At 38.3% G+C, this 27,402-nt stretch overlaps 1 protein-coding gene across 2 annotated transcripts in view; it reads right to left on the bottom strand.

Annotated features, from left to right (window-relative positions):
• ANKRD46 (ankyrin repeat domain 46) overlaps nucleotides 1–23,355 on the bottom strand; it is a 34,936-nt gene extending 11,581 nt beyond the window's left edge. The window contains exons 1-2 of one of the 2 annotated variants that reach the window (XM_082364458.1): nucleotides 23,248–23,355; nucleotides 453–553 (exon numbers count right to left, since the gene is read on the bottom strand). The gene's annotated coding sequence lies outside the window, so the exon portion shown is untranslated. Of the gene's footprint in view, nucleotides 1–452; nucleotides 554–22,826; nucleotides 23,000–23,247 lie in introns of those variants that run through there. The other variant, XM_082364459.1, reaches the window with a different exon arrangement.
• Nucleotides 23,356–27,402: the final 4,047 nt, after the last annotated feature.

Genomic DNA, 27,402 nt, shown 5'->3' with positions numbered 1-27,402 from the left:
CTATTTTCCCCTACAGTAGTCATTGGATTGGATCATAAAAAAGACGAGGTATCACAAGCTTTTTAAAAATTAAAATACCACATATCAAGTGCTTTTCAAGAGGTACCGTGTTTTGGTTAAATTCTCTAAGAATAGATAATGAAAAACAATCTACTTGGTATTTTTGGTTCAAACAGTTAAGAATTCTTGTGGTTTGCAGACTGGGATTCTTTCGAATATCAGCTCAGTAAAAAGGACAAGTCTTTCTTGTCTATTTTTTAAGTGAGAATAAGCATGGTTTATTTTATGATTTCTCTGTGTCCTTGAGAAACTACTAACCTCCAAATTTAATAAAACCAATGATAGATAACATTTTTCATCTTGACTACAGAACTGAATCTGCCCAAAAGCAAGGCCACAGTTCACTGAAGCTTTCACATGTTGTGAGGGAGTCCACCGTAGAAAATACTCACGTAAGCCTTAAGATTAGATCTTTCTCTCCGTGGTCACACGGCAGTTTCTCTGAATTCTTAAGAAGGTTCAACAGACTATCCAGAAATGTGCCAGCAAGGATCTATAATAAATAGAATATTCAGTTATAACAAAGATGCGGTGTGAAAAAGGACTTGCTATTCTACTAAACATAGACAAGGTACAGGGACCTGTAGATATTTTCCAGAAAATCTATGGGTAAGGCGTTAACTTATGAGGCTACTAAAGTCACTGACGAGTAATAAAGTGGTGAAAAGGAGGAAAGAAGGGCTTAATAAGGAGAAGCTCTGTTGCCCACTAACAAGAAAGCACGGTCAGAAAGATGAAAGAAAGAGTCAGATTATGTTACCATCAATAGAGGAGAAACTATGCTCTGAAAATTCACTCTAACTTACCAGAATTTGGAATGCATATTTTTCCCATTATAAATGGTGGCTTCATCTCAGGTTAGCCTACTAAAGCAATTTTAGAAATAAAATGCTATTTGCAGTGGGGGAAAAAATTAAAAACAACCAATACTTGGGTTTAAACCAAACAGGTACACTTAAGAAAAAAAAAATGTCTAATCTGTCTTGAATACTGGTACTTAAATCTCCTCCTGAGATTGTCCCCCTACCTTTTCTTTTCAATGTGAAAGAAAACTGGCTCAAATCTATCTGCAGTCTTTTCCACATGCCTGACCCCCCCCCCCCTCCTGCATCTCGGTGCAGCCCCACGCTCACACTTTCGCTGGGACCCCCCCTCAGGTTTCCCCTTAGGGCACTGACAGACATTTGGAGAGTCCCCCGTCAGTCCCACTGCACTCTTCTCTTGAGGGAACGTGGAAGCGAGGGGGTCACGAACAGGCAGCACGGACGATAAAAAATCAATAGTAATTTGTTAGGCAAACATTTACTGTGTGCCCAAAATGTTCCAGATAATATGCTAAGTGGTAAATCTGGAATATAAAGTCTAAATCCCAAATTTATAGTTCCAGCTGAAATTCATGACTTTTACTAGTCATTTATGCTGTCATCAAGTCCCTTTAAATAAACTTATAGGGAATAATCAATGGCATTTTATGAAGCTCCATTTACCATACGTAAGTCAGGTTGTATCATAAGGGCTATCAGTGCGAGGCTGGAAGTGAAGACAAACTACATGTGAGGACCAGTCCCACAACAGTTCAGCAAATACCATGATGACATGATAATACGCAAAACATCCACCCTCTTCAACTGTTCCCTATGTTTCTGCAAGTCTGTAATACCAATTTAGACAGACTTCATTATCACTGAGCCACTTAATTGATTTCCCTGAACAAATAGTCTGTGTTCACCCAAAGCCTACTATTTTCCTTTTTTGTCCTGCCCACTAGAGCTGAGTCTTCATGACTAAAGTCTCTCTCTAATATATTAATATAAGATGTGGCTTTTTCAATGTTAAAATGGTGCAGGGGTTATTCTGAAGATAGTAGGGTTTATATTATGAAAAGGACAAGTGTAGCTGTTTATTTGGAGATAGAATTATAGATTATATAGTTATGTGCCCCCAAAGTAATCCTAATGTTTCCTTAAATCCATAAGAAAGGCCATTTTCTGCCAGTTTCTTTTGATATGACAAGGCCACATAAGAAAATAAATGATCAAATTACAAATTTATATGATTTCAAACTTAATACTATATAAATGCATTAGACCTAATTACTAGAAACCTGCCAAGAAAATGCTGAAGACCCTAAATAAACCACTAGAAAGCTACTGATAGATTCCCCAAGAAATAACAGAAATGAATACAAATCGGGACATGTTAACTATTGTCCAAAGGGTGAAGAGGACTAAAGATTTTTTAAATTAAACTTTTTATTTTGAGATAATTGTACATTCAAATTCAGTTGTAAGAAACAATACAGAGAGATCCTGTGTACCTTTCACCCAGTTTCCCCTGATGGTAACACAGAGTAAAACAATAGTAGTACCGTATCACAACCGGGATATTGGCATTGATACTGCCAGGATACAGAACATTTCCAGCCCCACCAGGATCTTTGCCCTCTTACAGCAACACCTACTCCCCTCCTGCCCCCACCTCTCTTTATCCCCTGGAAACCACTAGTGTCTTCCATTACTATAATTCTGTCATTTCTAGACTGTTACATAAATAGAGCCATACAGTACGTAACCTTTGAGGATTTTTTTTTTTTCACTCAACATAATTCTCTGGAGATTTATCTGGGTTGTTGTCTGTATCAACAGTTTGTTTCTCTTCTACTGCTGAGTAGTATTCCAAGGTATGGATGTACCACAGTTTAACTGTCTACCTACTGAAGGACATCTGATTATCTCCAGTTTTTGGGCGTTATGTTAAGGCTTCTAAAAACATTCAGGTACATATTTTTATATTAAGTCTTCATTTCTCTGGGATAAATGGTCAGGAGTGCAATGTCTGGGTCATATAGAGGCCTAAAGATTTTGATGAAAAGATTGTTGAGTCTAAATGTGCTCATCTTCTCCACGAAGAAAGGAAGGAAGGAAGGAAGGTCTTCTTTGAGGTCATTTCTCTGGGTGCTAGGAGAGTAAGAGGTTATTTATGGAAGAGTTTGTAGGACCTACCATTTGGAAGGGCTCAGGTAGAAGCCCTGGTATTTACCAAAGGGAATGTGTCATAAGAACCATTCCACAAGCAGAGTTAGAGGCACTACTGTGTGATATCTTTCAAGATTCACAGAAGGCTGAGTCTGTCACCTTGTGAACGGACATGGGCATACTGGAGGCTGCTTTAGAGGTGGGGAAAGCAGAAGGGAGAGAGACGTGATACAGTCTGACTGTCCTGAGAGGCGCTACTTTCAGGAGTGAACAGTACTCTACAGAGGCAGTTTCTCTACTGTCAGATGTTCAAAGAGCTTGGCTACTCCACCCAGAATGTATCTGGAGCTGGAATGCCTGGGTCTGAATCCCAATTCAGCTACTTACTAGCTATATGACTTAAGCACCCAAAAAATAACAGTTATTACTCTCCTGGGGCTGGGTACAGTCCTCAACTGTGCTCTAGCTTGCATAGAGCACTGATCCCCTGGTAACACAGCAGTTTCTAACAACTGGGTGACCTCTAGTGGGGAGTAAAGACCTCCAGGAAAGAAAAAGAGAACTGGTTCCTCCTGGCAGAAGAAAAACCACAAGAACAGTCAATAATGGGAATAGTCAAGCCCCAGAAAGTCCTCTGGTTGTTCCCCATAGCCTGGTTCTGATTCCTAAGGGACAGTGTCCATAAGGGACAGTGTCCAATGACTGGCTCAGAGGCTAACTCCCTGGGATTGTTAAAAGCAGGACTTTGGGGGTCAGATCTTAGACGGCTGGCACAGCTTAGTATTTAAAACTCTAACTCCATGCTCTGTGGCACTGCCCAGGAAACTTCATGAGGATGGAGGCACTCATCCTTTGGGACAAGGCAGTCACCCAGACCTCAGTAACAAGAGCTCCTAACGCCAAAGAGCACTTGTCTCAACCCACATAACAATAAGGAGGTTTTAGTGAAAGCTTGTGAGTCCCCAACTTGATAAGAAAGTTCTAGTTAATACTCTCTTTCCTTTATATTTTATTTTATGTTACTCTTAGGTCAATCTACACAACTTTAAGATAAGTATTCTTGATGGTTAAGAACTAATGGAGAAAATGTGTTCTATTTTAACATATACTTATTGTAACATAACTTTAAATTTGTCTTCCATACCCAATATCACCAACCATACATAATGTATTGACTTATTTTTCATTTTGAAAGGTCACTGGGAAAGGCAAGACTAAGTGCTACAAATGGTTCAAATGGACTGACAGCCTTATGCCTATATAGCAACTTTGATCAGAGATCAAAGCACCAGACAATTCAACAAAATTCAAGGGAAAAATGGCGTACCTGAAGAGATGTGCTATCAGATCTCAAGGCCTGCATTTTCTAATGTCAAAGGAAAGTACTAAAACTGAGAATGACATACAGTAAATGGAACCCCCAAATCTGGATTCACTATACCTCACTTGGTTATTCTTACCCTTTTAAAAGGATACAGTTGTTTTTAAAATATAAAATAACCTCAAAGAACCATAAAACAAGAACATCCAATGAATTCATTAAGTCCTAAATGCTTGCACTTTAGAATTACTGTTCTTAAAACCTAAGCACTGCACAGATCCACAGATATTAGGAAAGGGTAAAAAAAAAAAAGCCCAATCTAAAAGAAATTTAGCTGTGAGCAAGTAAAAATTTTAACAATAATTTAAACCCCTTCCCAAAATATCGATAATATATTTCTTCAGTCTGTTTATCTTCAGCAGCTATACTTCTCTAATAGTGTGGTCTTAATAATTTCCAAGGCTCAGAAAAGTTAATGTGTCTAAGGCCATATTACTGTACGTGGCAGAGTGGACTTCAAATTTAGTCTATAATATTTGCAATATGCCATGCAGCTTCTATAGTTATGAAGATAACCAGGAGAAAACAGTTCATACAAAGCTTTGTTACTTGTTCAGAACCGTTCTCTAAAATTCTTGACAGTCTTCCTCTAGAAGACAAAAAATGGGTCTGACCTGTCTGTGCACCCTGGCAGATTACACAGTGCTTGGCATGTTATTTCTTGAAATCTAGACATGAGAGAATCCAGTAATTCTTTGCTGAATGTACACTCAATTAAGTTCATTGTAACAGGATTTTAAAGTAACAGTTTTTTTCTTATGACTAGTTCTACAGTTCATTGTAAAATTCTTAAAATAAACATGAACAAAGAGAAGAAAATAAGTTACCCATAATCCTACCAACTAGAAGTAACTATCATTAACATTTTGGTGCTATGGTCTCACAGCTTTTTTCTCTATATATTTTTTAAATTCATAATATACATACTAATGTTAAACTTTTTAAATTATACTGTGAACATGCTTCCATGTTACCAGTCTTCTATAACAATTTTTAATGGTTATGTTATATTGTATGCATGTACCATAATTTTCTTACTGAATTTCTTAGCACACTAAAACAGAATTTTCCCTATACTTTTCTAATTATTACACAGATTCAAATTCACTGACATTTTAAGCCAATCAAAATGTAGATAGTCTAAGAGAATTTTAAAATAATATTTTTGGTCAAAATTTGACTATTACAATGGGTTTTCAGGCAATGTGACACAGATGGATCTGACTATAATGTAAGGCTGGGGAACCAATTTCATTTTTTTATTGGCAAATGGTTTCACTGTGATAGCAATCTTGATGCAATGCTCGTTTTGCTCACTATAAAACTTCCAAGATCCTGGTTTACAGTTCATCTTAAACTAAGTTGGATTTAGGATCCTTATTTATCTGTTTTTTTGAAGATTGTCTTGGGTCTGAGATTCACATAGATCTTACGGGTAGGATTCCAAATTTCAACCTTTGAGGTATCTACCCAAACAAAGGCAAAAAATATGTAAATATTTACTTTGAGTTCTTAAAAAAAGGAAAAGCGTAGTCCCCCTTCTGAAAGCATGGTAGTAAGTAAACAAAAAAAGAATTGCGAATACTATCCTTTCAGGCTATCGCAGTACCATGAAGAACATTTAAAGGAGGAAGCTTATAAGTAGAACCTTCTGAACTTTACTTCCAAGGCTCAAAAATAATTAACAGAAGTCCAAAAAAGAGTAATTTTTAGATAAATCTGGACCCACCACAGATACATTTTTACTTTATATTTAAATTTGTGGAGAACACATGTTTTATGGTATTTCCAAGTCGAATCTGGTAAAATTTTTAATCTTGTGATTTCTTCAATGCCAAGCTATCAATTACTTCATAATTAAAATTTTTTTAATGCACTAAAGGGGAGGTTAATTTCAAATGTGTGAATTACAGATGCTACTTTAAGAAAGGCCAGTTCATTGTGTTTAAGTTCATATAATAAGTAAAAGTAGGCTAATCGGGTATTGCTTAGGTGGTGCTCTTAGGGAACAAAGGATTTATTTATGTTTATAAATATTTATTGTTGTTTATTATTTATAATTAAGAAGGAAAAATGATTTATTTGTATGTTTGCTATTACTCTGCCAACAACTGCTTAGCAACATGTTTAACATTTATTAAGTTATTATTACTCCAGGTACTGTTTAAGGGTTTTTCCTGTAATAACTAATTTAGTCCTCATGAAAAAAACCTATATGGTAAGTACTATCGTTATCCTCATTTTATGGGTGAAAAAACTAAGTCCCTAAGTTTGTTTTCATAAGATTCTTTTTACATAATGAATTAGTTTAGCAAATCTTTTCATCAAAGGTTATATAAAGGGAAACATCAGACTAGCCCACACACTCCGAATTAACTCAGAATTATTTCATTAAAAGTAAACTTTTTAAACTGCGGAAAAACAGATAAAAACATATCTGGAAATGTTTCTTACTTTACAGGAAGCATCTGTCTAACACATATATTCTGATTAATTCTTTGCAATCATTTCACACAAAGTAAACTTTTTTAAGTGTGAGAAAAATAAAAATATTTGGAAATATTTTCCACTTTACAGGGAGTGGCTACATTCCTGGACTTGTTATTCTCAACTATTTCTTACTTGTTGGGATAGTGAGAAAACACTTGCCTAAGTTTTTATTTCTCCATCAGGAAATCAAAACACACCAAACAAGAGTTTCTGATAACATTGTCTATCTTGGATATTTTATTTTACTCTAATGCCTTTCAGTATTTTCCAAAATTTTTACTGTTTACCGTGTTTAAAATTCTTAGCAAAGAACCTCCTCCCATAGAAGTTTCCAATTTATAATCTATAATTATATAATAAAGACATTAAATAAGCACAGAGAGGTCAATGTGAAGTCTTTCATGCACATGTATTACTCTGTAATAAAGTTATCTGATTTTTTTAAAAATCAGTTTTTTCCTAGACACAGCTGTATTTTATTTACATGACCTAATGGTGCCACCTTGTGGCCTACCTGGGCTTCAAGAGCAATGTGAGCATCTAGTACTGGTATAAAACAAGAGGAGTGAGGGCCTTTGAAGTTTCCCTTTGTCCCATTTCACAGTCACTTATTATAATTCTCACTAATTTTGAAACTGTTCAGAATTGGGATGAAGTTCAATTTTCCTTAAAAAAGAAAAGTTTACCTAATATAATGTTGTATGCCAATCATATCTCAATGAAGAAAGAAAAGAAAAGAGAAGAGGTATTCCCTGGCGGTCCGGTGGTTAGGACTCAGGGCTTTCAGTGCCATGGCCCGGGTTCAATCCCTGGTTGGGGAACTAAGATCCCGCAAGCCGTGCAACACGGCCAAAAAAAAAAAGACCAGTTTACCAAGCAAATAAATAGCATAAATATGATTCCAGGCCTTTTAAAAAATCTAAACCTCATTAAACCCACCTTATCAGACTTCATTTATACAGAATTGTTAAAGTGCTACAATAATGACTTTCTTATTCATTTCTTTGGTGTTATTTTAAAATATAGGAATTACAACTTTTGTAAATTATTCCTTATTTCCTAAATAGTTCACAAAATTTAACCAGACTTCATCTCAAATAATTTGAAAGCACAAGACTGTGTTCTTAAGAGAAACTTAAGTATTTCTATGAAATTTTTACAGCTGAAGGGCCATCCAGGATCATCTAACCTAGATCATCTAACCCAATCTCCCTGTTTTACAAATAAGGATACTGAGAACCAGAGAGGCTGTAACTTTACAGGCCAACCCTCACCTCTAAGGTTCTAGCCCTATTCATGATCTATGGTAGAAATATAAGGTACATCATCTTCAACATAATAGGTTTTCACAGTTCTCCCATAATCTGTTCCCATTCATGCTCTGAATTATGTGCTAGATGGAAGCTAGCATGTATTGCATCCTTAATATAAAACACCCGTTCTAGGGACACAGGACCCTCCCTAAGCTACACAACCCAAGAGAGGACCTAGTGGACTTTGAGGTATGGTCTGACTGCTGGTAAGGCTATGCAAATCATTCTAGTCTAGAGCTCCATGATGTTTACACTTATGGCCTAGGTAGACCCTTAAAAATCAGGAACTCCTTACACATCATCATTAGACCCAAATCCTACTCCACTCATTCCAACCTCTAGGGAACCTGGTAAATAATAAGAATACGCAATGAAAAAATGACTAAAGACAGGCCTATGGGGCTAACTTAGCCAAACCTTCAAAAATGGCATGTTTATGTACAGATACCACATGGGGTAGTAATTTCCTCTTTCTCCCCACTGGAAATAAGAATTAAGGATGAGACCTTTGGTAGGAAGTGAGTACAGAGTTTTAATAAGAAAGTTGAGGAGTGTCTGAGTCTTTAAAGGGAGCCTTTGGTTCTTTTCCTGCTGTCTCTCCTTTGGACTGTGGCTAACCTATTTCGGGAGGCATCTTTTGATACCCTGAGAAAAGAAAGTAGTGAGTTATATGCTTAGAAATGGCTCTAGGTTCAAGAAAGAGAAATAGGGATTTTTTTTTTCCACTAGGTTTTTTCTGTTTTTTTAGCCCAGCTTACAAGGATAAAAATAAGTATAGGATTACAAGCAGAAGCTATATTTTTTGGCTGGAGTTTTCCTCATGCTGCCACTTAGGAACCTAAGATGTGGGGCAAGAAGTGGGAAATGCCAGGATTGTAAAGTGGAACTGAATCAGCAGTCCTGGTAGCTTCTTTAGTAGAACAGCAGTTCTGAATAGAGGGACAATGAACCGCAGGAATCCTCTTTCTGACTGAGACCTGGCTCCCACACATTGGGTCTGTGAGTTGGCTCAGTTTACTTAGGTCTGGTGTAATCAGGTTCTAGGGTATCTTTCAGAAATGGGAATAGGGGCTGGCAAATCCCTGTATCAGTTTCCCATGGAACTATTTTTATAGACTGCCCAAAGACCTACCAGGCCATTGTGACCAATATGGGAAAGAGTGGTCAGTGATTAAGGTCTCACGTTTTAATAGATACATGGCTCTTCCAGATGTACTGAAATGTCTTCTCAGCAGAGTTTTTTTCTTAACATTGTCAATTAAAATTGTTTGCTAAATTTAGCAAATACAAACCTCATTTTCCTTCTGGTCCTTATTTTCAGTCTCTTAAAACGATTTAGTATTTTGTCATTTGGTCTGTGACAAATACTGAAGAGACTGGGAATAATATGGTAAATGTCTTCATTTCAAAATTTTTTTTTCTGTATGAACTGTAGATAGTGTCATGATGTACTATAAAACTGTTAGGAAGAGTCTTTTTTTTTTAAGTTTGAACAATTGCTACTTTGAACATTTGTCCTTGTACTCAAGAGAACTGCACTGTCAAGCAAAGATAATTATGATAGGAAAATTATTCTTTAAAATACTATGAAAAGATAATTACTTCATGGTCTTCACACAATAGATGGGAGGATAAATTTCTTATATTTAGATAAATGAAACAAATTACATTCTCAGAATTCACAAGCTTTGGATTTGGGAAAATGATCTAGGAAATGAAACGTTTAGCATTTTAAACTGCAGAAAAGCATTAAGAACAGATACAAAAACAAACTAAAGGCAAACTTCTGAGTTCAAAGTAACTATTAAATTTACTGATATTCTAGCACATCACCCCCAGTAATACAAATACAAATAAACCTAAAATTTTTTACAGTATATACTGCCTTTTCATACCACTTTCCTTCTATCTTCTCTGGCCCAAATTTTAGTTTTTAATTATATTTTACTGGATGGTTTCCTGTGTGTAACTTATCACTTAAAAAAGATTAACCCAAGAGTTCCTCAAATTTCTCAATGTCAAATACCTTTATCTCCACTTCACTTCAGTCTCCCTTCCTTGGACTTTGTCCTCTGGAACTTGGTTCCACCACCCAGATCCTAACCCCGAACTCTCTCTTAGGACAACTATCTCTGGATTATCTTTTACCCTTTCTACTCTATCACACCTTATAAAATGTCTCCCATTTACATCTCTCAACCTCTTCTTTAGCCCCCTTTTGGCTACCTGGAGCAGAAAGAAATGTCTGTACAACTGTCCATCTCTTCAGCCAGCTTCTGGTTCCTTTTAAGGTTCACTCACTTCTAAGGTTCACTCCCATTTCCACCAGGGAAGAAGGTGCCTTCCCCATCCAGAGGACCATGACATATAGAAGCAAGGACAATGTGTATAAGTGTAAGGTCAGAGGGGAAGGCCTAAGGGGACTGACAACTGGATAAAAGACTAAAAAATAACTTCCTGAAAAAATGAAGAATTCTATCAAATTTCAGTGTCAGGGTTCTGCTAACCCAAAGGTACCACTTCCCTCTCAATCTAGGTAAGGTTGAAGCTAGAAAAATGACCAGTTAGGTGCTCATAAGCTATAAACAGTAAAGGCAGACCTAAAGACTTGAATCAAGAGATTTTTGCTCTGTGAACTTATCAAGAACTATTCTTTATGATAGGCACTGAGGACTACATATTAATCAAAAGATTTGCATCTTAGGTCCTAACTCTGCCACTTTCTAGGGTACGATCTTAACCAGTCAGTCTCTAAGAGCCTTGGTTTCCTCATTTGTAAAATTGGGATAATAATATCTGCCGTATCTCCTTCACAGTGTTTTTCTACAAAAGGACTTTGAAAACTATAATGCAATATATAAATATACTATGCTAGATTTTTTGCTTAGTTTCCTAGTGAAAGTTCCCCTTAAAGAAGTTCAGCCTGAATTAAGGGTAAAAGTATTTCCACATCTTGGTAACAACAGGTAAAAAGATTTCTGCCCCGCAGGAGCTCAGGGGCAATGACAGGAGCAACTCTTAAGAGTCGGGTGCTCTGAAAGGGCAGAGTGAGCAGAGAAATCGAAAGAGATAGTAACAGTACTGTACATTGGAACGTGAGTACACAGGGCAGTTCTATACAGAGACCCATCTGGATATCTTGCCTTCACTTCCGCATCACATCTAACACCCAACACTCCACACACACACCCCCCCCCCCAACAAAAACACTTTCAAATTTCTGTCAGTGGTAGAGTTTTTCTTGGGTGTGTGTGTGTGTGTGTGTGTGTGTGTGTGTGTGTGTGCGCACGTAGATATGATGTTGAGGTGAAGGCAAGATATCCAGATGGGACTCTAGTAAACCACGCTTCTAATCACCATCCTTGATGCCTTCTTTTCTCCTGACACTGAATCACACACAAAGTCCTGTCAACTCTTCTTTCGTTGTCTCTCAAATTCTTTTTCCTTTCCATTTATACTATTTCCACTCTTACTTTGGGTTCTGACAAACAACCTTATATGCGAAGTTTTCCAATGCTTTCCCAATTGGTCTCTCAGTCTCGTTCTCTCCCCTATCACCCCCATCCCAGTCAATCTACATTAGGTTGCCATGTTCATTTTCTCATTTCATTCTTTGTGAACATCATTTCCAAGCTAAAAAAAACTCTTTAGTGGTTCCCATGGTCCAAGTATGACCTTTTATCTAGCCTACTCCGATAAACTCCTAACCGTTCTCCACTTACACCTTCACCCCTCTACAATTCATTTTCCACATGTAAACAAAATCTTTCAAAAACACAAATCATTTCATGTCATTCCTCTGCTTTAAATAAGTCGATGGTAACCCAACACATTTAAGATAACATTTAAAACCCTTACCATGGCCTACAAAAGCCCTGAATGATTTCGCTCCTGCCTACCTCCCCAATTTTAGCTTTCACCATCCTCCCCCCACCCCGTCTTGCTCTCTATACTCTAGCCCCGCCTGCCTCCTTCATGCTCCCTGAAGCTCTTTTCTACCTTAGGGCCTTTGCACTTACTCTCCCCTCTACTGGAATGTACTTCCTCTGGATAGATCTTCACTTAACTGGCTCATTCTCAGCACTCAGGTCTCAGCTCAAATGTACTTATCCCCACAACTTACTTCTCACATCACCGTTTACTTCATTCCTGTTCTTACCACAATCTATAATTTTATTATTTGCTTATTTGGTTAATCATTTCCTGTATATCTCCATTTGAAAATAAGTTGAGGGCAGGAGCTTGCCTGTCTTGATAACATGATCCACAGTGTCTAGCAGTGCCTACTGCAAACTAAGTGCTCATTTCATACTTTTTTGGTTAAATGAAATGTATGGTACAAATGTAATGTAAAGTATGCATTCAAACATACTTTCAGTGGAGTATGGAAATTAGCATACATAACGCCTAAATGGTGACAACAGGAATGAAGACAACCATTGAAGGTGGCCACAGACTATAACTACACTAAAAAGATAAACAACAAGGTCCTACTGCATAGCACAGGGAACTATATTCAGTATACTATGATAAATCATAATGGAAAAGAATATGAAAAAGAATGTATATATATGTGTATAACTGAATCACTCTGCTGTACACCAGAAACTAACACAACATTGTAATCAACTATACTTCAATAAAATAAAATTTCTTAAAAAGTTACATGAAACACCAAAAAAAAAAAAGAGAGAGATAGTGACTCTTCATCAACATGGTGAAACTGACCTTTGTTAATCTTCTAGGTAAAAATAGTAAAATGTTGTTTTACTTTGTCTACTACTGATTTCAAATAAAGCTGAAAAACTTTCAAAAAAAAACACCTCCCACACACACAAAAAAAGGGATACCATGTTCATATGACTACTTCTTGAAAGTCTTTTGATGTCTAAGAAGTAGGAATTACTTAGAAATAATAAACCAATATTTGTTACCTCCTTCCATAGCAGGCACATGTTAGCTAGAAATGAAATATTAAAGCAAAATGAAAGTATGGATATTTCAATACTTATTTTATATAATATGGAAACATTAGCATTAATACTGGTTATTCTATTTTTTAAAATTCAGAATTCATGTTTTAACAAGTAAAATTTAATGTTCAATATACCTCAAAAACATTAATAACATTTCAGAGTATCAAATAAAAATATAAACTGATAAAAACATAAATGGGCATACACTATCATCCTAATACAAATCAGCAGAAAAATAAAGTGAAATATTATCTAAAAATAAACCACATGAAGTGATAAAAAAGGCAAGAATCCCAAAAAATTGAAAACGAAAACTGAATTTGATTTTTTGTGACAGCATAATTTTACAAATGCATTACTAGCAATGCAAATGAGTTGTGAGCAAATTTTTGTGCAAATTTTTCCAGCTGCTGAAAAATCTATGTTAACTGGAGGCAACATAACAGTAATATAATTCCACATCTTCTGATTCCATCTTCAAATCGTTTGATCTCTTCTTTGAGGTCCCTCTCTTCTTTTAATTACTTCTTTATTTTTGCAGAAACTGCAATCTTATTATTGCTAATGAGCTTTTAGCTGTGTCAGAGAAAACATTTCCAATTTGTCATCTCTTAATTTCATCAGGGATATCTCAATCAATTTCAGTACTCTCAATTTTAAATTTTGCTTATTTGGAAAGTTTCTGAATTAGTTAGGATTATTTTTACAACAGAAGATTGATTTGACAATTTTCTTTCTCCTCTTGAGATAATGGAAGTACAGAAGAGAAATTTTTTTAAAACACATGTAGCACCATTCAGTTTGAAATTAGAACATGTAATTCCCTGGCAATGTCCCAAGGCATATATACATAAGGTTTTAAAAAATATCCCCAAACCCCACAAAGATATATCTTCAAAAATACTTTAAAATAGCACTAAATACGAGAACACCAGACTGCTGAGAACCAGTGTTGCAGTTATTAATGCTAGGTACCATACATTTAAATTTTAAATAGCCTTATGTGGTCATAGCTATGTACTGGACAATGTGGCTCTAACATGTAACAAATTTCTGTTTATGTGTATCTCTATTCTGTTCCCACAGTCTATGAGACATATATGTGTCAAAACCACACTGTCTTAATTACTCTGGCTATATAATAGTTTTTGGTATCTTGTATGGCAAGTCTCCCAAATTTGTTCTGCAAAGTAACAATTATTTGCCATTCCCTATTCCACCTGAATGTTAGGATTACTAACAAATGTTATTTTGACATACATGCTAATAATTTTTCTTAAAGTCTAAAATTATCCAGAAATTTTATTCTGAGTCCACTATAACCACGACAGAACATTCCATTTCGTGATTGTTGTCTAGAGTTTAATTTTACCTTTAAAAAAAAAAAACCATATTTTTAAAAGAATGGTTAACTAAATTATCAACATTTTATCAATCAGACCACTCTTTTTAAAAAAATCCCATGCCTGTAGAGTCACTCTTCTGACTGAAGTTCATCCTTCAGTCCTTTAATGAGGATCCGTGAGTAGTAAACTCTTTCAGTCTTTGGAAATTTTAAAGTGACTCCGAGTTTATTTTTGAATGATAGTTCATGTGATTACAAGGTTGTAGCTGACGGTTACTTTCCCTCAGCACTTTGAGGCTATCACTCCACTGCTTCCTGGGATCCATTATTGCTAGGAGATGTCCGCTTTAGTTTAATTGTTGCACAAGAAAAGACTTTTTTCTTTTTCTTTATTTGGTTTAAGAGTTTTCACTTTATCCTTAATGTTCTACAGTTTCACTGGGATCTATTTAGGAGGATTTACTTATTCTGTTTGGAATTCTGAGTGTATTTATAATCTAAGGACCATGTCTTTCTTCAATTCTGGAGAATTCTCACTTATTATCTCTTCAAATATTGCTTTTCAGCCATATCTTCCTACTAGATATATGTTGGAAACTCAATTTATGCTTTTCTTAAAAAAAAAAACCAAAACTCTTCTGTGCTACATTCTAGGTACAGTTCTCAGCACTACCTTCTAATTCACTTATCCTCTCTGGCTGGATTGAGTCTAAAAGTTTATCACACATGAAAAAAACCCTCAACTACTGTGCTTTTCTAAGAGTTCTAATTTTGTCTTCATATCCATCTGCTTGTTACTTTTCATTTCATAATTTACTGTTCATTTTTAATAAACGCAAGTCCTTTTTCTACATGAGCATAACGACAATTGAAGGTCTTTGTTGGAGCAACAAAGATATACTATATAGCAGAGGGAATTATAGCCATTATCTTGTAATAACCTATACTGGAGTATAACAGGCAAAAATACTGAATCACTATGCCGTACACCTGAAACTAATACATTTTAAAGCAACTATACTTCAATTAAAAAAAAAAAAGAAAAAAAAACTTTGTTGGATGGTTTCCTAAAATCATTTACATCAGGACTGAATTTGTGTTCCAACTCTAACGCCGTTAGATGGATTTTTCTTTGCACTGGATCTTTTTTCATTTGTTTTGGAATTTTTGCTGCAAGCTTATTTTGGGAGAAGGGTTTGTTCATTTTTGCTCTCCATTCCTCCTCCCCCATGCTTACGCCTCCATACAGTTGCCTCCAGCTGGCCACCTGACAACGAAGTCCAGAACCAGGTCTTGTATAATTGGCCAAAACTGTTTTTCATTCCCTCAGAGGCCCAGTGCCACTGTAGTGGATATAACAGGTTGCCTATCATTTCTACCATTTTCTGTCCATTAGTACCCAACACTATTACTCTTGGTTGTCTGTATGTATGTTTTGAAGGGATCAGCTTGGATTTTAAGCTATGTAACATATTACATTCTTCTAGCTGTGGTGGTTTATTTAGAAGTAGACATATTTCAGTCCAATAAGACCCTTTACTTGGAATGCTAAAAGTGATATATTCTTTTTTTCTGATAATATGGTGCAAACATGACATCCAAAATTGCTTTAGTCATTTTGAGATATATTTCAGAAGGGACACAGAGACAGAGAGACAGAGAGAGAGAGAGAAACAGAGCTAGAGAGGTAGAGAGACAGAGAAAGAGAAGGGAAGTATACAGGGTATGGCAGACAGAAAATCAGCAATGCCTTGATTAAACCTCACATGAAGCTCATACTAGCTCTGGACTTTTCAAATACAGGCATCAGTAAAGTCCCTTTTTTACTGACAGTTTAAATTAGGTTTTCTGTTACTTAGAACCAAATATTTAAACGACAAAGAACCTAGAGTAATCATTACCACTTGATTCCTACTGCCATATGCTTCTGCCACTGCTTTCTAAGAAGGAAAAGAAATATTGCTTGTGTTACATGTTTCAGTAAAAGACAAAGGTCAAAGGAAGGGTCGGGTGTAATGATATCTAACTCTCTTCAAGAAGGAGTTGAATTAAGGTCAAAGAAATCTCATGTTTAAATGGAACAAATAGCACAGGAGGTTGGAAGTAGACTGAAAGCTGGGTAAACTCTAGGAGCTCACCAAGGAGAAAACTTGAAGAACAAGTTGAATGGATACTCTGAATAAATAAGTGAGATAAAAATAAGCTCACTGTGGGGAAAACACTTACAGACAATACCAGTGTTTGTTTTGGCTGCCCTGGGTCTTCGTTGCTGCGTGGGCTTTCTCTAGTTGCGGCTAGCGGGGGCTACTCTTCCTTGTGGTGTGCGGGCTTCTCACTGCGGTGGCTTCTCTTGTTGTGGAGCATGGGCTCTAGGCATGCAGGCTTTGGTAGTTGCAGCACGCGGGCTCAGTAGTTGCGGCACGTGGACCCTAGAGTGCAGGCTCAGTAGTTGTGGCACACGGGCTTATTTGCTCCGCGTCACGTGGGATCTTCCCGGAACAGGGATCAAACCCAGGTCCCCTGCATTGGTAGGCGGATTCTTAACCACTGCGCCACCAGGGAAGGCCCAGTGTTTGTTTTGTTTTTGAGAAAAACAACCAACAGGTAAAACATAGCCCCAAATGGGGAAGTGGCAGAAAGAGATTTAAATGAAAGAAGCCGTGCCTTTTGGCTCTTGGAAAAAACTGATACTGGGACTAAAAATGCCACCAAAGTTAGAACGCCTAGATAAACTGTCTGACAATGTCACACTCAGGACATTTTAAACAAATTTAAATTAGGCTAAAGGAAAAAAAGACACTATAATATAATAAAATACAGGGTTTTTGGCTAGTTTTAATATACTTAGTTTAAAAAGTAAAACAGCAGAGTATCTAATCTCATAAAGGCCCCATGTGGGAAAGACAGCTAAATAAACCATTTGTGTTCTTGCATTTGTTTCTGACTGACTTGGCACCATCCCTAAATAACAATGTGCACGTATCTTTTAATTGACTATATTCAGAAATGTGTTAAAAGTAGTACTTACTGGATAGCTTACTGAATACACAGAATTATCAGTATTTCGTTGGCTTATGTGTGTTTATGGCCACATGACCAAGAGCTAGGGACAAAACAAATCATCTATTTTTTATCAAATGGGTGTATGTCTATTGTTTATTGAACATATTTTAGTCTTAGAATTGTTTAGTTTCTCTAATAATTACTGGCAAGTCAGAAGCTAAATTATTTAAGGTTTGTAAACACTGCAGTGAACAAAGAGGTCTAGAAAAACTGAAGAGCGCTAAAAAAAAACGGACAAGTTCTTCTTCAAGTTCTATACTTCTGGGTATATATCCAAAGGAAATGAAATCTTATCTCGAAGAGATACCTGCATGTTCACTGCAGCATTATTCACAATAGCCATTATGGAAACAACCTAAGTGTCCACTGACAGATGAACGGATAAAGAAGATATGGTATATATACACAATGGAATATTATTCAGCCATAAAAAAGAAAAAGGAAATCCTGTCATTTGCAACAACATAAATGAACCTGGAGGACACCATGCTAAGTGAAGTTAAGTCAGACACAGAAAGACAAATACTGAATGATCTCACTTACATGTGGAATCTAAAAAAGTCAAACTTATAGAACCAGAGAGTAGAACAGTGGTTGCCAGGGGCTGGGGGAGGGGGAAATGGAAAGATGTTGGTCAAAAGGTACAAACTTTCAGTTATAAGATGAATAAGCCCTGAAGAGCTAACGTTCAGCATGGTGACTATAGCTAATAATACTGTCCTGTATACTTGAAATTTTCTGAGCAGATCTTAAGTGTTCTCATTATACACAAACATACACTCAAAGGTAACCATGTGAGGTGATGGATGTATTAATTAACTTGATTGGGGTAATCACTTCACAGTATATAAGAATATTAAATCATCACATTGTACACCTATAAAAAACCACACTGCATGAACACTATATACAATTTGTATTTGTCAATAATATTTCAGTGAAGCTGGAAAAAAAGGAAAAAGGACAAGCATCTATTTAATTTGGAAATTAGCTATTCCTTTGTCTCTGATTTTATTTATACATTATTATATATATTTATATATAAAGTTTAAATTGATCATTCTTATGTCTGAATGCTGGTTTGGAACAAAAGGATTTTATTACAAAGATCTAAACCGTAAACCTAAGCAATAATACTGAAAATAATTTTAAATAGGTAAATCTTTTTCAAACACCACAATACAATCCTTTACAGAACACCTACATAAAATCCAATTCTCTATTTTCCTTGTAAGCAATCTAGAAAAAGTCTTTAGTAGAATGGTACGGAACAAATTTGGTAGAACAAATTCAATAGTATAGTGATAATCTCAAAAGTTCTTCCATTTTTAAAGGATGAATAACAAAAGAAAGTCAACATAGAGTTAATGAAAAATTCTGCACTGTAAGAAGTTCATTAGCTCTACACAGAGATAAGCAAACCACCGAAGACCATTTACTAGAAAAAAAAAAAAAAGAAAGAAAAACACTGGATTAGGAATATACAAAAAAATTAAGAACTCAGGGTATGGAATAAAAAAAAGTACCAAATAAAAATTGGGATAAAAAAAGACTATGAATTTGATAAAAACATAAAAGAAAATTTAAAATCCAAATTGTAAACAGTAAGGAACAGAACAACTATTACAGAAAATCAAATCAGCTTCTAACTTAAGAAGCTCTGCAAAAGAAAAGTTACAAAGGACGTGTGAAATGATTATGACAACTAGACAGCAGAGTCAGCCCATGAAAAATTGCCAGAGGAAAAAACAAGAACAAAAGACAAACTTAAGAAAGTACTTCCCTCAACTTAAAAAAAGATTTCCATCTGTAGACTGAAGGATGCATCATCTTCCAGATAAAATTAATGGATTACAAAAAAAATCAGTAGATATAACCCTAAACTTCAAAATATTTTATTTAATCACTTTAATTCTTTACAATGCATTAGAGGGCTGTACTTGCTATGAAAAAGGCACATACCAAGACCATGGAAAGAGTTTATATTCACAGTAAAGACGGTGTAAATCTGGTATATACTGTATACTTTATAGATTATTTTGTATTTGGGCATTAATTTACTGAGGGCAGAAACAAGAACCTAAACTCATGTCTTTAGATAAAAAGATAGCATACTTCAAAACAAATCCTGGTTCTCAATTTTTTTGTGCATGTACTTTGTTTTAAATGCACAGTTCGTAGCACCTCTAAGTTAATTTTAACTTAAGGTAAGAACAAAGGCAAGTGACAAAGGAATACTTTCCACCAAAGTGCTTTTATGAGCTCTAACATGAATTATGTAAAAAGGACAAGCTTCGCTGTGTATTGGTTTTGGAGGTTAATAATACATTATCATCATCATCAGTAGTAGTATAGTTATTTTATTTCCACCAGTCACTGATAAAATAATCCAAGTCTGACTGCTAAGTAGCTGAAGCTGGAAATAAAATTATTAACTGTGGAGACACTACAGTGCTTTCAAATAATTTATATATGAAAAATTTACAGCTAACCTCCTCTAAAGAGCTGTCCATACTTGCAAACTCCAGTCCCTCTCCCCCTATTCTCTCCTTAAACCACAACAATCAGATTTTCTCCCCACTCCTTAAAATGCTCTTGCACTGTCACCAATGAAATTCACATTGCTAACTCCAACGCTCATTTCACAGTCCTCATCTTACCTGACTCATCAAATCAAAGACTTCTCCTTCTCAGTCTCCTTTGTGGTTCCAACCTCTGAATATGGAAAGTCCCAGAGCTCAGCCCTCATTTCTTTAGACCAGATCTCAAATAATCTCTTGGCTTTAAATACTATCTATTTGCTAATGACTCCCAAATTTCTGTTTAGAGGCAGGACTTTTCCACTGAACTCCAGCCTCATAAAACCCCACCTCATGTCAGGCATCTCAAACCTGACATGTCTAAAACTGAACCCTTGATTCCTGCTCTACCCGTCTCCCCATCCCTCTCAATCCTCAAGTCTTCCCCATGTCAGTAAAGGGCAACTCCATCCTTCCACTAGCTCAAGCCAAAGGCTTTGCTGTCATTCTTCACTCTTTTACTCTCACACCCCACATCCAATCCATCAGCAAATCCTGCTAGCCATACCTAGAACATGACTGCTTCTTACTACTCTACTGCTACCACCTGGTCTAAACCCCATCGTCTCTCGTTCCAATACTGACCCAACCTCCCAAGTGGGCTCCCTGCTTCCATCCTTGCTCCTACCGTCCATTCTGAACACAGGCACCAGAGTGATCCGTTACACCAGGGGTCCCCACAACCCCTGGGCCACACAGCAGGAGGTGAGCAGTGGCCGAGCAAGCGAAGCTTCATCTGTATTTACAGCCGCTCCCCACTGCTTGCATTACTGCCTGAGCTCCGCCTCCTGTCAGATCAGCGGCGGTAGTGAGTGGTATAATTATTTCATTATATATTACAATATAATAATAATATAAATATAGTGCACAATAAATGTAATGCGCTTGAATCATCCCCAAACCATCCCCCCCACCACCACCCCCATCCGTGGAAAAACCGTCTTCCACAAAACTGGTCCCTGGTGCCAGAAAGGTTGGGGAACGCTGCTTTACACCCATTAAGCCAGATCCCCTCACTCCTCTGCTCAGAGCCTTCCAACCACCTCCCTCTGCACTCAGAGAAAAGGCCATAGTCTTTACCAAGACGGGTTAGTTCTCAGACCCCACCTTGCCCTCCCTTCCTCTGCTCAAACCCACTGGCCTTCTTGCTTGTCCTCCAACAAGCCTGGTGGTTTCTGGGCTTGTGCCTCTGCCTGGTGCACGTGACCCCTACACAGCTGCACGGCTGTCCCCAACTCCTTCAGGTTTGGCTCAAGAGCCTTCTCCATGAAGCCGTTCCTTGCTCCTTCTCTGGCGCTCCCTAGCCCTCTTCACTGCTTTGTTTTTCTTCTAAGCAACTGTTACCATCTGACTGGATATATTTTAATTTTTATAAAGTATTTAATTTACTGTCTCCATCCCCACCTTCCTCCAGTGGAATGTTAGCTCCCGGAGAACAAGAATGCTGTTTTCTTTTGTTCCTCTTGCATCCCCAGTGCTTAGAACACTGCTTGGCCCTGGGAGGCACTCAGTGTACATTTGCTACAGGAATGCTGAATAGGCAAACTCTGAAATCCTGATAAGGCTAAGTGACTTAGGACACTACAGTATCTAACTTCTTTCCACAAAAGGAAATACCACTTCCCTTCTAACATTGACAGAAACTGGAAATTCTTTCTCTTCCATGTAGTAACACAATTTGCCCTAAATTACATGCCCCAAACCTCTTAATTCCTTTTTACTTCAGTCTTTCCTACATCCTCTAAAATATTAACTTTCTGTCATCGAAAAATCTTTCATTTCCCTTCTACACTACTGTACATAATATTGCAAAGGCAAAGTGAACTCACTAAAAATGCTATCAAAATGCAAATAATAAAGAAAAGCAATGAAGCTCATTAACAACCAAATAAACCCAACTCTACTTCAAATCAGAGTGGTGAGGGCCCTAGTTCATGCTTAACTTTATTATCACTACACTCCTTAATGAGCAAACATTTTTCTCATTAAACTCCTTTTAAACTAAAAATAAGTTGGTACAGGACTCTTGCATTTAGCCATGAAAATTAAACCTGAGAGAAATCAGTTCAAGCTACAAGTCAAATTAATAAACAAATAAAAGTCTTAGGGAACTGTTTGGATAGGTAACAAGTAGGAGCATTGGAGTGAGGGCGATGAGGTTGAAATCCCAGCTCACCCTTTACTAGCTGTCTGACCTCGGACAAGTAAATTCAGACTCTGTTCCTCAGTTTCCTTATCTGTAAAATGGAAACGGTACCTCCTACGGTTGCTACAAGGATTAAATAAAGGTACTAGGTTTTTAAGCACCCAGCACAATGACATATAGTAAGCACTGAAGAGAGCTATTACTATGATTCCTACATCACTGATAATACAGCTCTTTAAGCTAGGAGCTCCTTGGTACCACCGTCATTTTTTAAAGAGTGAGAAGGGTTACTATTCAATGGTATATTTTTTTTACCTCGTTATGTTCTGTAGCCAATTCTGAACACTGGGGACCTTTCTGAAGAATAAACGTGTTTTTCTAGAGGCAGAGCACTGTACTGGAAGACAATCTGCTTCCAGCACTGCATGTGAATAAGAGGCAATGCTGTCTTTTAACCCGGGCACCCGGGGTCGTGTGCCATCGGGACAGTCCACTAACCTCTCAGCAGCTTCTGTTTACGCCTAGACGGCGTTTACTAGGCGGGCGCCTAGTAAACGGCCACGTACTATCTGTGCCAACGCCAAGACACAGAGCACCTTTTCGGGCCCGACGCCGAGAAGCCGGCCGCGGGGTTCGGCTCGGACCTCCTACCGTGCGAAGCCCAGCGAGCACGCCCGCCCCAGCCCCGCCCGCCGCGGCCGACCGCGCAGCCTTTACCCACAAAACCCCCAGAACCCTCGCAGGCCCTCCCAGCTCTCGCGAGCGGCCCAGACCCGCGAGGAAGCCACCCGTCGCAGCACCACCGGTCTGGTTCCCTGCGGCCAGGCCCCGGGCCGAGGCTTTCCAGTGCTTCGGGGCTGGCGGGAGAGGTGTCAGTGGCTTCCGTCCGGAGGCCGCTCGCGGGCCGAGGCCCAGGTACCTTTGAGTCGGCCGAGCAGCGGCGACAACAGCCGCACCTTCCCCGCGGCGGCGGCGACGGCGGCAGAGGCTGCAGCGCCAGGCGGAGAGGTAGGGCTGGCCACTGAGATGAGCGGGGACCCCAGCTGGCCAGAGCGGCCTCACTGCGCCGCGGCTGGTGCTCCCCCTGGAGGCGGGCTGCCCGCACGGCGGCTCTGCCGGCTCTGAATCAGAAACTCAGTGATTCCGCTGTGAACTAGGCAAAGTACCAAAACTGCGACGGGGGAGAAGAGAAAGACAACCGAAAGAGGTTTCATCGATTTGAGTCCAGGAGCATTTTGCATTTTTCACGTCTTTTTCTAAAGAAACATCCCACCCCTAAGCTAAATGAAGGCCTCAAAGGCAAGGACAGTTTTACCAAGAGCTGTAGGCATCAATTAATAGTTGCTGGCCTAATTTAGGTAAGTCTTCTCTATAATCCAAATTGATGTATTAGTAATAGCAACTATCGACTGGCTGCTCTAATTCTAAAATATGACCCTGAGCTTTTTTCTAAAAGCGTTTGAATACTTGCATCCCACTTTTTAGGATTCCCAGACGAAATGCAACACGTGTCCAGCCCAAACTATAAAGGTGGCAGGTCGTGGGAAGTTCATTTACTGGAAACTTTTTTTTTTTTTTCGGTTTACCAACAACTCCAGTCCTACAGCCAAGAAGACTTGCCCTGCACAGTGATCCTCCCTTCCCTGAATTCTAGCATACTCGCTCAGCCAAGCCACCCTCTAGGGGGTCTCAAGCCCTTACATTCAATGGCTATTACTCAGTCTAACAGTTTGTTCCTGGAAATGTCATGTAAATGTTTAGGATTATTGTCAAATTTGAGAAAACCTCTATCAAATATCTTTCACATAAGAATAAGATTTCAGGGACTTCCCTGGTGGCACAGTGGTTAAGAATCCGCCTGCCAATTCAGGTGACACGGGTTCGAGCCCTGGTCCGGGAAGATCCCGCATGCCACAGAACAACTAAGCCCGTGCGCCACAACTACTGAGCCTGCGCTCTAGAGCCTGTGAGCCACAACTACTGAAGGACGTGCACCACAACAAAGAGTAGCCCCTGCTTGCCGCAACTAGAGAAAGCCCACGCGCAGCAACAAAGACCCAACGCAGCCAAAAATAAATAAATTAATTAAAAACAAAAGATTTCAGGCATTTCACATTTTCTTGTGCAGTGACTAATCATAAATATTAAATACTCTTTGAATTGATGACATTTATTAACCAGTTTGTCATTGATGTCCTCCTTGAGGTTGTGTGTTAAGTGTATATCTTCCTTGATGCCTGTAAATTGTGTCAAATCAGCAAAGAATTTCAGCCTTCTCCCAGTGTATTCATACAGCTCCCTCCTTTTCATTAATTGGTTTATCAAACAATTCATTACTGTTCATTACTTCTGTTCAAATGAATTTCTCCACCTTCATGAACTACTGCTTTTGTTTGATCTGAAAAAGTGTAGAGACCGTTAAGTGTAAGCAGTGCTGCTTTCCTTCTGGAGGCTCTGAGAATCCGTTTCCTTGCCTTCTCCAGCTTCTAGAGGTCACCTACAATCCTTGGCTCATGGCCCCTTCCTCCATGTTCAAAATCAGCAGCTTAGCATCTTTTCAGCTCTCTGACCTCTGCTTCCAACCTTGCATCTTCTCTAACTTTGACCCTCCTGCCTCTTTATAAGGACCCTTGGATTATGTTGGGCACATCTGGATAATCCAGAACAGTCCCTCCATTTCAAGGTCTTTAATTTTAATCACATCTGCAAAGTCCTTTTTACCATGCAGGTTAACATAGTCAAAGATTCTGGGGATTAGGACATGGACACCTTTGGGGGAATGTTATTCAGTCCACCGCAAGGGCCCTGAAGCTTAAACTCCATTTCCTTCAGGTAAATCTACCTTTTCTTCCTCATTACCAAAATCTGTTTGGTCCTGAGTTCTGACTGTGAGAGTTCCAACAGGAAGGAATACCTGTAATTATAACTGGGATAAGTGTTATGAAGTAAAAGAAGAGAGATGTTATATGAAGGCAAACAGTCCAGGACCTAATTTAGATGGAAGGGCAACAATGCCTTTGAATAAGTGATATTTAACTGAGATACAAAGGATGAGGAATTAATTATACAACAAACAGGGGGAGTGTTTCAGACAGAGGGGACAGCATGTGTGGCCTGGGAATAATGATGTCAGAAGGTCAGTGTGGCTGAATTGTGCCCCTGCCATCAAATCCTCAGCACCACCACAATGAGTGGCACATAATTGGTACTCAAGATTATTAGCTTAGCAGTTCTTAGCCCTGGCAGCACATTACAGTCACTACAGGACTTTAAAAATACCAACACCCTAGCCGAGACCAAGTCAGAATTGTTTGGAAGTGTGGCCCAACATCCATAGTTTTTAAAGCTGCTCAGAGAATTCTAATGTGCAGTCAGGGTTAAGAGCCACTGTGTCAGATACAACCGCAGGAGCAAAGAATGAAAGAATGACAAAATATTTGCTTGGGGTAGGATTTTCTCTAAGGAGGTTTCCTTCTGTTTAAAGAAAAGAAGGGTTTTGGCCATCTTGATTATACATTCCTATGCAGTCTTAGAAAATGCAGAAAAGTCTTTCAAAAACGTTGTTAAAATAAATAAGCTACAAGGATATATTGTACAACATGGGAATATAGCCAATATTTGATAAATAACATTTGTAATATAAATGGAGTATAACCTTTAAAATTTGGGAATCACTATGTTGTACATCTGTAACTTATATATCAACTATACCTCAATTTTTTAAGAAGAAAAAAAAACCACTTAGCAATAGAACGCTTATCAGAAGAGACTCAGAGTGATCTAGCAACCACCCCAGTGTAACCAGTTGTCTCAGTAGAAAAGAGATGTGTTGGAATGGAGAGGTGTTTAAAAAACACACCGTATCTACAAAGGAAAGGGCATTTCTTGGTTTTGAGCTCTATTTCCCAGAAGGCGTTCCAGTTTTTTGTAGTACTAATGAATGACCATCAGAGGGAGACATGCTCCCAGAAAGCTTGGCTTCCCCCAGTCTCCAGTCTACACCAGGCTAACAAGTATCAGGTGTTTTTAACAACACTGAGAGCTCTCAAGGCATTAACCATGGAGTGAGCAAGTCACAGGATTAGAGATAGGTAGCATATATTTATCTATGCCAGAGTTCGGTTCATTTCAGTTCTCCAACAGTTTAAGCATTTAAACCACCAGAAAAAAAATGAATCATGTAAGTGTGTCAGGTATTGTATTTGCAAAACTAAGGAAAATTTTCCTTCAGCAGACAGTACAAGTGGAAATGAAGTATCAAGCAAATCTTTCGGAAAGAGATCTCTTGTCTTTTGTTAATTGCAAAGAAAACATCATAGGTCTCCTTGAATTTCTGGAGTTAAAATCACAGCTAGACCCCTCGGGAAGAAGAAACGAGCTCGGCTACTTGCTGAAAACCCAATTTGCTATTTTTCTTTGCGTTTACCCACACATGGCAGAACCACACAGGGTTTAACATATACATTAGATGAAATAACGTATGTGATGGGAATGTATATAGTGCTTAGCCCTAGTTAACCTTCCCTTCCGAAAGTAAAGTAACTGATCATTAGCAAGGGAATACCTTTTGCAAAGGTTTAAGCAAACGCATTGCTTTGCAAAGCCTTTAAATGTGACTGGTGAGAGGTGGGTTCAGTCAGGGAGGGAGAACATCTGTGTGAGGGGATAATGGATTTATTGCAGGCATTCCGTCTCACACAACTGGGGGAGGAGTCCAGGAAGTGAAGGTTTGGAAGGAGATGCTTTAGGCTCAGATAAAAAGTTACAAACTAGTCTGCCTGAGGGGGCCCCGCTGAAGTGGGACCACAAAGGGGATCTTTAGGACCTGCTGCCTCTGTGCGGCCAGCTACTGCTGTGTGAGCCCCCCACCAAGCATCTATCTGGTGGTGGGCCTGTGCTCTGTTGCTCAGCGGGGCTAGAAGGCAAGAAGAAGAGCTGGACATGAAGTGGAGGGGGACAAGGACATGCCAGAAACTGCCAGGAACTTGACTTTCCATGTCACTGTATCTGATTGTGAAAAGACTATCAGAAGATAACGGCCACTGCCTTGCTCTGTCTCCCAATTCTCCTGGAA

The sequence above is a fragment of the Balaenoptera borealis genome, assembly GCF_965194805.1.
Source record: "Balaenoptera borealis genome assembly, chromosome: 17".
Classification (NCBI taxonomy): domain Eukaryota; kingdom Metazoa; phylum Chordata; class Mammalia; order Artiodactyla; family Balaenopteridae; genus Balaenoptera; species Balaenoptera borealis.
This window is presented reverse-complemented; position numbering and strand designations above follow the sequence as displayed.